The sequence below is a fragment of the Schistocerca nitens genome, chromosome 11 (assembly GCF_023898315.1).
Source record: "Schistocerca nitens isolate TAMUIC-IGC-003100 chromosome 11, iqSchNite1.1, whole genome shotgun sequence".
In the NCBI taxonomy this organism is placed as follows: domain Eukaryota; kingdom Metazoa; phylum Arthropoda; class Insecta; order Orthoptera; family Acrididae; genus Schistocerca; species Schistocerca nitens.
Genome location: NC_064624.1, coordinates 171,502,301 through 171,514,986, shown reverse-complemented (window position 1 = coordinate 171,514,986; position 12,686 = coordinate 171,502,301).

Sequence of the window (12,686 nt, the reverse complement as noted above, 5' to 3'; positions counted from 1 at the left end):
AAAAACTAAACTAGCGCAGGTACGACGTTCACTCGACCACGGCTTGATGCCGACTGACCTGTTGAGTGCGTGAACGCACAGATGGCGTCGCTACTCCCCCCACAACCCGCACTGTGACCAATCGGAGGTTACTTTCTGAACCGCCCTCGTAAAAATAGTTATTTGGAAAATATTGCAGATTCATTAATAGGGTTGGAATAGAAAAACAACAATGTTTAACGACAGTAATTTATTTTCCACAATTAAAGCATTAAATGTATATTAACAATGTATAAAATCTGAATATAGTAATAAATTATATTTTCACAAGTTGCAATATATTTTATTCTACCATATATACCTTTTTACACGAGATGAAACTTAACAGTTCAGACACTGCAATGTCAGAAGAGAGTGACATAGCAGCAATGTGTTTTGTCTGCATGGAAAAAATAGCATTCCCATCTTTTCAAGGAAACATTTTACAGATGAGAACATTTTAATAACTCTCATAATCGCATACTGTTCAGATGACAGTCCACTTGATGCTTTGTGACTAGCAACCATTATAGCATCCCGAAGATTTGGCGTAAGGTTAATATTAGTTGATTACACTATTGGAATTAATAATCTGTTGTTCTGACATACAGTAACTATAGGGCCTTTAATCTTTACAAGGAAAACACACTGACAATCTTAGAGAATTTTCAACCCAGGGATTGTGCCTTTCTTCTCAGTCTTTCAAGCCTCCACCATAACGGACATGCACAGTTTGACCTCTGTTACCTCTATATATAAAAAACCGCTTCTGAAGTTTGTCTGGATGCTATTCAATAGCCAACAATTAGTCATCAAAGAATGCTAGCCTATCCTCATACGTACTATATTTAGGATCAGCTAACAGGTGGTGATGTCTCATATGATGCATTGAACTGAGTAATTGCATTAGTTCAGGAGATGAATACGGATGTATTTCCATTCTGCACAATCTATTGTACAAAAGCACTCTGAGGCATAAAATTTAACTCGACACAGTCACTCAGTACTCTTCCCCAGATCTACTTCATTTTTTTTTCAAGAAATTTGCTCACACAACTTCTATCACATACAGTAACAAAATTTTGCACAGGAATTTGATATGTTTATGGAAGCAGCAATAATCATGGGGCACTTGTTATCATGGGCTGAAACATGCAGCATAATAGGCAAAATCCTATGCAATTATTTTGTGAACTGACTCATATTTTTTTCTGAAATTTATACTTTCTTCTTAGATGACAAAAAAAATGTAGGTACAGTTTAAATTTTCTTATAAATACAAGGGCTGGATGGACAGTAATAAGCACTATTATTTTTCTCTGAAACACTTTTATTGACAGAGGTACTTACTTTCAATATAATCGCCGCCATTATTTATGACCTTTGGCTCATTTGTCCAGAAGGTGTCATATTCCATCTGTGCATCTATTTCTGTTGACGTCCCAACTGACCAACCTACGGCACAAATAACGTCACCTCTGGTGTCGTACCAGATCCTGCGCAGTAATTCTTTCACTTCGGTAAAGCGATCGTAATCACAGGGACTCGCGTCGGACGAGTTCGGTGGATGTTCCAGGCTCGCCCTCTGCCAGTGGTGCAAAATGTCCCGGACAGCAGCAGTGGCGTGGCAACGTGCATTGTCACTGAGAACGACGGGGTACTGTTCAACAAAATGTCATCACTTTCACCCGAGTGTCAGATGAAGGTGGCATTGCAGGAACGTGCTGTAGTAGGCAACAACTATCGTCACCTTCAGTGGTACAGCATGATACAGTCACCCTATCAATGTCGTACACAACAATGAACATCAATTGATTGGCGACTCCATGTTGTCTTGTGCACTACGACCAGATAACAGGTATACTTGAAAAAAGAGACAGCATTGGTCGTATATGTGATTGCCGTAAGCTTAGTGACAACAGTGCATCCCAATTTAAGTTATACAATATAGCACTGAAGATGGTCACTCAGTGACAGAAAATCGATTTTGCAATAGTAAAAAATATACGACCAATGCTGTCTCTTTTTTCAAGTATAATGAACATCAAGTTCACAGCACTCAGTGTAGCACACACTTTCTGTGGACGAGGAGAACCGGGAGCTTCCATTCACCGGATTGGCATTAAAAGTTCGGTTCGTACAAGCGCACCCAGGTTTCGTCGATACTGACAGTGTGTTAAAGGAAGTTATCATCTTCCCTTTAGTACCGGCCAACAAATGCCGTGTGACGGAACAGTGGGTCCATTGTTGCACCTCAGAGATTTCGTGACGTACGCAACGTGCTGTAATTTTGCGGTACCCGAGAATGTCTTGCAGAATGTGGAGCACAGTTTTGTGGCACACTCCGACTTCTGCTGCCGACTCACTTGCAGTCCAGTAGTGATCGACGTCCACGGAGCAAGCGACACTTTGAACTGTATTGTCCTCCATGTGAGGTCGTTCTGTACCGGGGTGAACCTTCACAGTATCTCTGCCTTACATCAATGCTTTAACCCGTCGTGCAACTGTGCCGTACGGCAATGCCACATCGCCACGTGCTTCACACAGTCTCTGGAAGCATTCTTGTGTGCTCCGACCTCTTGTCACTCCAATTTTGAGCCAAAAATGTTACTCTACCTTTGTAAACATAAGGTTAGGGTGGTTACACTATTGCTATGACTTTCAGTGGTCTACACACTGGAGTAGATTGACAGAGTACTGTCCACGCTCACTGTACATCGTCATCTAACAGACCTTCACTGTGTCGACACAGATAGCAGCTGACCGGTTTGACGTTACAGCAGTGATACCCCTCTGTATCCAGCCCTCGTACTCCAAAATCTCCTGCGGCTGACGACGGATCCTACGTACACGCATCCCGTGTGGCCTTTACCGTGTGACAAGACTAATCAGAGTCACGTGTAGCTGGAAGTATATGAACTCGACAGACTGGAATTTACGTACGTACAGATGAAACGGTACATCTCCCACAGAGAGCCTCTGTGAATCTGCACTGTTTTATACCGGTAATGGAAATCAAACAGTGAGTCCGCCCCGGTCGCATCCGGGACACTGTGCCGAGTGCACGCTCCGCTCAGAGGCTCTAGCTGCCCATCGTGCATCGCAGGTAGACGAGGATTACTGACCGCAGAGCCGTCACCACACATTCCACCACACCGCGCCTGCCACCTGCCGGCTCCCGTGCCACGCCAGCCGTAGCCGTTTTGCCGTCGGCAATCTCGTTTCCGCAAACTACACTTCGGTGAGTCTTAACGATCGTCGTGACAACGTTCGACCGCTCCGGCACTACGGTACAGTGCGCTTTCGATCGTGAAAACGAGAAGCCCTCTTCCTTCGATATACAGGAACGGATGTAGGAGGAACTGAACATACGAGAGGACGAAATAAGAGGGGCTGCCGTCGGACTTTATGCCTTCTCGAAACTGAAAACGGAGGTGAGATGCGAGACGCTCGTAAACGCGAGTGGGGGGGATCCGAAAGTTCGAGCACAGGGACGGTCGAGTTAGTGAAGTGAAAATCACGTACGCCAGACACGGTGTGAGAAATACGAAGGTGTAGAACCTACCCTTCGAGGTGCCGAATGAGGAAGTAGCACGCCGCCTCAAGTTGTACGCAGAAGTTCTCCCTGTAATGAGAGATTTCTGGGGTGCCGGCCACAGATACGAGGTGGACTCGGGTGTTAGGTCCGTCAGGATCGTTCTAAGGAAACACGTGCCGTCCTCTATTGTCATAGGGGGACACAGAGGGGTCATCCAGTATAGCGGGCAACCACCGACGCGCTCCATTTATAGCTCGACGGATCACGTGCGGAGCAGCTGCCCGAGAAAAGAGTGGGCCAACTGCCGCACGAAAATGCAGACAACGGAACTGAGCAGGCAGCAAGCTGTGCCAGAATTCTGACGCGTCAGAGCCTGCTCGTGAACAAAGATCCTGCCACAGGGGAAGCAGCAGTGGCAGCCCAGGCTGCCCAGCCCGCAATGCTGGCCCCAGCAGCGGCTGCCGCAGGCAACGCAGGGGAGAAGCGGCACAACTCCGACAACGAAAACTCGACAGAGGCCGAACCGGTGGCTGCCCCCTCTCCCACCGGCTGGCGGGAGAAGGTCACGTGTGCCACCGTGCCCGCCCGGGTGTCGGCTGTGCCCGTCATTCGCAGCACCCGACCGGCCCGTCCTAGCGCCGAGCCCACGCCCACCTCGTACACCGAGGCGCGTGATATCGCAATCGTGAAACGAGCGACCGAACTCACACGCATCCTAAAAGGAACCGCCGACAAATCGAAAGAGGCAGGTGACCACCGGCAATCGTCGTCCAAAGCGACGCGACAGACGGTGCAGCCAAAGCAATGACTCAGACAACCAGTGATGGAGACGTCCGACGGGGAAGCGCCCGACATCTCCCGCGAACACGGGAAAACAAAACACCGATCCAGAGGACCTCGTCCTCCAGCAGGACTGCCCACAGCAACCACAACCCCAGCCTCCACATAGCACTTATACGCAGGAGCACTCTGCCTATAATGTCGTCACGTGCAATGTAAATAGGACGAATTCAGTTTTCGAGATAGAAGCCCTCACAGAGTTCCTGCAGCACCGAGCTGCCGACGTGGCAATGCTACGAGAAGTTGTCACCACCGACATAGAACAAGTACCGAGATTTGACATCTTAACGAACATAGACGCAGGAACGAGAACTGGAAAAGCTATAATGGTGAGAAATGGGATCGATACGGAGGACATCGAGACCCCGACTGACGGCCGCAGAATAGCTATTAAAATAGCAGGGATCTATTTCGCAAATGTCTACGCACCGTCAGGCACACAAAATAAGCGGGCCAGAAGCCAGTTCTTCGATGAAGAACTCTCTGGACTCCTTCCACACGACAATAGCGACGTCGTGCTGGGAGGGGACTTCAACTGCATAGCTGCTCCGGAAGATCAAATCCCGGTATCAAATCTGTGCACGGAGCTGCAGGAATTCTTAAGAAAACTAAAACTAGATGAGTCCTGGCATCTACTGTACCCCAAAACAACCAAATTCAGGTATTTCCAGAACCGCGGAACACGCAAGTTCGACAGAATTTGTGCCAACAGGGAGTTGGCTGCCTCTGTATCGCACGGGGATGTCTGCCCTGCGATCTTCTCCGACCGATGTGCCTCCAAATGCAAGCTGCAGTTGTCAACCGGAAAAACCACAAAAGGAAGAGCAGCGTGGAAGCTCAACACACATCTCAGTGACATCAAATTACAACAGGAGATTGCACACACCACACAACAAAGCTTATTGAAATGGCAACAATATACGTCCACCGCACAATGGTGGGTCGAACACGGAAAACCACAAATACGAAAGGCACCGACTAGGCAAGGTACGGAGGAGGCATTCCGGAGGAAGAGCACGGCAGATTTTTACGCACAGTGTCCGAAGGACGTGCTCAGCGGTCCTCCAGATGACTACCTGCTTCTCACACGAGTCAGAGCAATAAAGGTGTGCCTACTCAACATCAGGCGACAACAGTTGAAAGGCACCGTCGTTTGCAGCCAGACACACGGCACGAGTGAAGGTGAACCTGCCACGTCGCACCATCTGCACAGAGAGTGGGAAAGGGCAAATAGCAGAGCTATCAGGGAGTTTAGCAACACAGCAGGCCGTAAGCTGACAACCAAATGGGACACGGTGTGCCACATAGAGGAACATTTCACTGCCCTCTTCGAGAGACTGCAAAAATATTAGAAGAAACGCGGAGACAGCCGAATAATGCAGATCGCGCTCTGCCGAACGAGGCCGGGTCAGAAAAAGTGAGAGCCATCCTCAAAAACCTGCGCCAACGGTAAAGCTCCAGGAGCAGACGGAATGCTCTGGGAATTCTATGTCGCCTGCTGGGACACGATAGGTGAAATAATTACAGAAATTATTAATGAAATTCTGAATGGAAAAGAGATACCACTCTACTTCCTGGAAGGGACTATAACTCTGCGTCCAAAAATTAAAGCTCTGAAAGTACTAACAGACTTCCGCCCAATAACCCTGTTAAGTGCGGATTAGAAAATAGCAGCAAAATGCGTTGCCAAAAACGTGAAGCTCGCCCTGAAGAAAGCAATCAGCCCGTGGCAGACTGGTGCAGTGTTCAGCAGGAACATCTCCGATGCCGTCTGCACGTACAGAGACATTACAGCGCATGCCGCAACCGACAGAGTGATTATTTCTGTCGACTTCCAGAAGGCCTTCGACAGGATCGGTCACCGGTACCTGCTAAAAACTTTAACAATACTCGGTTTTGGCCCCAAATTCACAGAAGTCGTCGAAAACATATTGACCAATGCTACATCTAGAGTGACGGTAAATGGCCAGTTATCCGCGCTAATAAAATTGGAAAAATCTGTGAGGCGAGGGTGCCCCCTGTCGACGGCTCTATTAACAGTGGCCCTCGACGCACTGCTCAGAAAACTCGCCGCCACCATCGAAGGCTACAAATTGCAGGACATAAAAGTAGCACGCACAGAATATGCCGATGACGTGAGCATATTTGTGGAAGAATAGGAAGACATTGACAAAGTCTTCCCAATAACAGAATCTTTCGGCAAGGCGTCTGAAGCGAAAACAGACCCCAAGAAATCAGTGTCGCTTCCGAAAGGGAACGCGAGAGTGAGAGGCCAAACCGCGGTACCAGGTGACGGAAAAACATAGGGCACTAGGTGTCCAGTTGCAGCACTGTCCACTAAAAATGGCCGCAGAAAATTGGCGGAACATCTTAAACGTCGTCCGAGGGCTCCTGAGAATCCGTTCCGACAGACACCTAACGTTACAACAAAAAACACAGTCGATCGACGTGACAATCCTGACGAAGGCACGGTACGTGGCACAAATCATAAATGTACCGAACTATCAGTTTAGTAAGTCACAGCTGCAAAATACTAACACAAATTATTTACAGACGAATGGAAAAACTGGTAGAAGCCGACCTCGGGGAAGATCAGTTTGCATTCTGTAGAAATGTTGGAACATGTGAGGCAATACTGATCTTACGACTTATCTTAGCAGAAAGATTAAGGAAAGGCAAACCTACGTTTCTAGCATTTGTAGACTTAGAGAAAGCTTTTGACAATGTTGACTGGAATACTCTCTTTCAAATTCTGAAGGTGGCAGGGGTAAATTACAGGGAGCGAAAGGCTATTTACAATTTGTACAGAAACCAGATGGCAGTTATAAGAGTCAAGGGACATGAAAGGGAAGCAGTGGTTGGGAAGGGAGTGAGACAGGGTTGTAGTCTCTCCCCAATGTTATTCAATCTGTATATTGTGCCAGCAGTAAAGGAAACAAAAGAAAAATTCGGAGTACGTATTAAAACCCGTGGATAAGAAATAAAAACTTTGAGGTTCACCGATGACATTGTAATTCTGTCAGAGACGACAAAGGACTTGGAACAGCAGTTGAATGGAATGGACAGTGTCTTGAAAGGAGGATATAAGATGAACATCAACAAAAGCAAAACGAGGATGATGGAATGTAGTCGAATTAAGTCGGGTGATGCTGAGGGAATTAGATTAGGAAATGAGACACTTAAAGCAGTAAAGGAATTTTGCTATTTGGGGAGCAAAATAACTGATGATGGTCGAAGTAGAGTGGATATAAAATGTAGACTGGCGACGACAGCAATGTGTTTCTGAAGAGAAATTTGTTAACATCGAGTATAGATTTAAGTGTCAGGAAGTTGTTTCTGAAAGTATTTGTATGGAGTGTAGCCACATATGGAAGTGAAACATGGACAATAAATAGTTTGGACAAGAAGAGAATAGAAGCTTTCAAAATGTGGTGCTACAGAAGAATGTTGAAGATTAGGTGGGTAGATCACATAACTAATGAGGAGGTATTGAATAGAATTGGGGAGAAGAGGAGTTTGTGGCACAACTTGACTAGAAGAAGGGATCGGTTGGTAGGACATGTCCTGAGGCATCAAGGGATCACAAATTTAGCATTGGAGGGCAGCGTGGAGGGTAAAAATCGTAGAGGGAGACCAAGAGATGAATACACTAAGCAGATTCAGAAGGAAGTAGGTTGCAGTAGGTACTGGGAGATGAAGAAGCTTGCACAGGATAGAGTAGCATGGAGAGCTGCATCAAACCAGTCTCAGGTCTGAAGACAACAACAACAACAACCGACAGAAATAGGGAAATCTATAACAAGGACTTAGTATTACCTGCTGTGGAGGCGCGAAGTTATTAAAGTGTCAAAAGCTACCGGTACACTCACTAGAGGGGAAGGGGGGCCGGGATTGACGAGACATTAGAACAAAATGCACAGCACTGCTGCTCCATAGAGCAATAACAGTGGAGGAGAGGAATGTAGCCAGTAGCACGTCGTCTCTATTAAAGCTATACAAAGCAGACTGAGGAAGCACTGGTTGACACCAGCCGGATACCCTTCAAGATGCGCTACCTGAAACAGATAATAATAGATAGGTAATATAAATTCTGATGAAGACTCCCTTAGTTTAGGAGTCGAAACCACAGTCAATTCGACTATAAATTCCATTGCAACCAGTGGGCTGTCTTTACTGTTAAAAAAAATTCACAGTTGCCGCACACAGCTATGTTTAAAGTTGTAAGATAGAAGCTACGCCTTGCCCACCATAGCAGTTACAGAGATGAGGACAGCAAAAAAAATCTTTGGCGCACTATGGGGAAAACAAAGCAGAAGCGAGATAGAAACGAACCTTCCAGGCCACGATTGGCCACAAGTCTGGAAGAATGTCTCAGAAACGGCCATACCTCCAGAAGCAAGAGACAAGTGGTAGAAAATTGTGCATAAGACCACACCGACCGACGAGCGACTAGCGGGAATCGACACGCGTGAGTCTCCAAATTGTGAAGCGTGCAACCAGATATACACACTAGAATACTCCTTCACGTGTAGGTCAAGCCAGGATATGTGGGAGACCTGCAGGAAATGGTGGCACACGTGAACAGGTCGGATCACCAAACTATAGAGACTACAGTTCTCACCGTCCCTGCTGCAAAAAGCTTCCCACGAGCCAAGTGTGTCTCAACCGTGTGGACATTAGCAATGACAGCACGTGCCGTAACTGCAAAAAAGCAAACAGACACGGTGCAGTTCCTCGCGGATGTCCGGGCGGAGCACACGAGAGCCGAGCAGAAAAACAGTGACCGCCAGATGTTCCAGATCTACCTGCAGATCACGCTCAATGCTGCCTTCGAGGATGCCCTCTGTTCCTACGTGGCGCATCTGCCACCCCCGCTGCCACCGCCACCTCCCCTAACGCCCTCGCTGCAGCACACACCCTCCCACATTCCCACAAGTGCGTGTTAAAAGTGTGTATTTGTGTAAAACGTGTGCAGTGCATCTACAGTGTTCTCCTACATCAAATAGAGCGACATAAAAAATAATACTGCCACCCCACTAGGAGAAAGTGTTAATAATAGAGATCTTCTGTTTGTGCTCCACTTGTAGTGCAAACCGAGATAGCATGACAGTAAATCTGAGAAACATCACTCACCACAGTGAAGGTGGTTATGTGAGTAATATAACAACAACATCTCACTGCAACCCAAATCAATTATCAAAGTAGATTATTTAGAACTGTGTATGTGATTCTATACAAATACTAAGATTTACAAAGACTCGTGCTGCGCTAGTATTAGTCTTAGTCGTAGGAAAGGGGAATTTTGTTAAAAATTCAGTAAAGGCGCGTGTAATGTCTCTTGCAGCGGTCTCTCTGCGATATTTTCAGAAATTTTTTTATAAATTATATAACTCAGTACATATCCCGAAATATTTCTTCTTATCTTACCGATTCCTAAACTTTAATATACAATGATTATCAATGCAAAGTAGTTTCAAGCCCTATTATTCCTTGGAGCGTGCATTTACTCCACGGAATAGCTTGTCTGCTATCTATGTTTTCTCTCATGAAAAGAAGGATTGAGATCTTGCGGATTAGCCAGGAAAGAACGAAGATGTATATGTATGTATTGTTGAGCTAGTCGCCATCTTGATGAGATTCTGTATGAGAAGGAATTTAATACATGAACTAAACTAAAGTAAGTGTGTTCGCGTATTATTTAGCTGATTATTACTGACAGTGTCTGCTTACTACGCTGTGTTGCACGGGATCAGTGGGGAACGTCTGAGTTACACTGGACGAACCTGCCATTTTGTACGCTCAAGATATCCAGTTTATTACTTTCAATAAATGGGCTAACACGGTCTTACCAGCAGATCTCCGGCCTTCCCCACGTGATCACCAAAAGTTAATAATTATTACAAATGTTTTCGGGAGATCGACTGACAATTTTCGTCGCACCGAGACTTCGAAATTGCTTCACTGCCTTATGGAATTTACGTTAAGCTCAATTTAATCAGGATCGAACAGTATTGAACTGTGTGAATGTGATAAGCCTGCTTCGTGAATGAAAATTCCCTTAATATACGCATGTTTTTTCTATCCTGATCAGTGAAGCTAAATCAGGCCGGTGTGAGAGAGGTTTTTAAATTTCAGATCCCACAAAAAATATTGAACGCGGTTGGGCGATTAAATCTGGGGCCACCGGTAGTGTGTGGTAATAGTTGGCAGCGAGTAGGCCAGGCAGGGTAAACGTGACGCGGAGCTGCAGCGGCGTATTGCACGTGCGATTTGTTCGGAGTGGAGCAACAGCGAGGCAGGGAACTGCAGCTCTGCTTTAAGTTATTGTGACGTACGATCGAGGCAGTAGGCCCGAGCCGGTAGTTGCGACATGTAAGTGACTGGCGTATGGGAATTCACCCCGGCCACAGTTTCTGTCTCTCTCTGGCAGTACGTCAGAAGTGAAGGGAAAAGCAGTATAAATAGTCGCGCACTTTTAGCTCGTAGGGGTGCCAGGTCAGTCGAGAGTCGTGTCGCACCTGTGCCGGTCTACGCTTATGGGGTACAGTCTGGCAGCGATGTTGCGAATATTCTGTGTAAACCTTTACTCTGTTTCTACGTACTCGTTCGGGCCGTATTCCGCCTCCGGGGACGCGACACCGAGGCGGGACGGAACGGCAGCCGGGTACTCGGAGACTGCACGGTCTGCCCGAAGGCGGGCAGTGACTGCAGTCTGCAGTGGGTCCAGGACGGACCACGTCCGCTTCCCACCCGGCGTACCGGCGGGTGAGGCGTACACTGCGGGAGGCGCGGCAGCACCGCGTCGGCGCCCGAGACGGCGGCGGGTGTCGCCGTCTGGCGAACGCCACTAGCGGCGAGCTGCGGCACGGCGTCCGGGTGGGCGCGGGTTCGAGTCCGGTCCTATCCCGGGAGCAGCAGTGGCCCGAGGGCCACGGGTGACCGGTACGACCACCTCCGTACGACGGTCGGACAGAGCGGGCCAAATGGGGCGGAGAGTGGCGGAAACCGGGGCCGTAACAGTCTCCGGAATCACGGGCAGTAGAGCGGTGCCAGTCGCTACGCCTCGGCGGTGGCGACCGGGGGAGAGCGGCCGACTTCCACCGTCGGGCAGCTCCGACGACCGCAGCAGCGGTGTCGGTAGTCCCGGAGTGCCGAGACGGCCGGACTCGCGGAACGGCGCGGGTGGCACACCGACATTACGCTTCTGTAAACTGGCCAAATAAAGGAATACTTCCGAATACTGCTGTATCACTCTGCACTGCCCCTTGACGCTACAGAACTTGCTCAGCCTCCTGACGAGAAACAGTGCAGTGGGCCCCAGCTTTGGCTCTGCCAATTGGAGTCCCGGGATTGACCATTGACGGGCTGCAACACTTCTTTTTTTTTTATCGTATGTCTCATGTCCCCCCCCCCCCCCTCTCTCTCTCTCTCTCTCTCTCTCTCTCTCTCTCTCTCTCTCTCTCTCTCTCTCTCCACCACAATTTCATGACAAGCTCTTGCTAAATCAAATATGATACCCTACTGGTTTTGCTTTGTTTAGATGTATATCATAGTCAGTAAAATAAAACTATAAACAACTTTTAAAAGACACCATCTTGTGGCACCAGATCAATCTCTCTCTAATGTCAGCAATTTTGAAATGACAGCATTAACAAGCTCATAAAATATCATAACAGAAACAAAAACTGAAAAAAGAAAACTTTATGTCCCTTTGCCATAGACAGCAAAAGGACTAGAACTAAAATAAAATAACCGTACCACTATAAATCAATTTGCAAGTGAACAAAATAGATATTTGACGAACAAAATATGTGTATCAGAAAAAAATCATGGCAAAATGAAAAGAAGAAGACTCAACAACTATACAGAAAACATACGTAAGAGACTTGAAGGTAGCTCCATCTGTAAAAATGTATTGTTAATTTGTAAATAAAAGTCTATTATGTTACAAAAAAAAAAGAAGAATAGCTGAGTGGTCAGCACAACGGGCTGTCGTGCCAAGGGGCCCGGGTTCGATTCCCGGCTGGGTCGGAGATTTTCTCCGCTTAGGGCTTGGGTGTTTGTGTGCTGTCCTCATAGAGGTGGCATCCGGCCACCTATTACAATTTACAGTGGCACATCGTACTGTAACCGTGCGAACCCTGCGACAATGCTGGACGAAGGCACCAGAGAAACGAGAATGAAATGAAACAGTGTATTTCCATTGTGGTGGAGGCTTGAAAGATTGGGAAGAAATGCACAATTCATGAGTTGAACATTTGTTTTCATACGCATCCTGCTACAGGTTAAC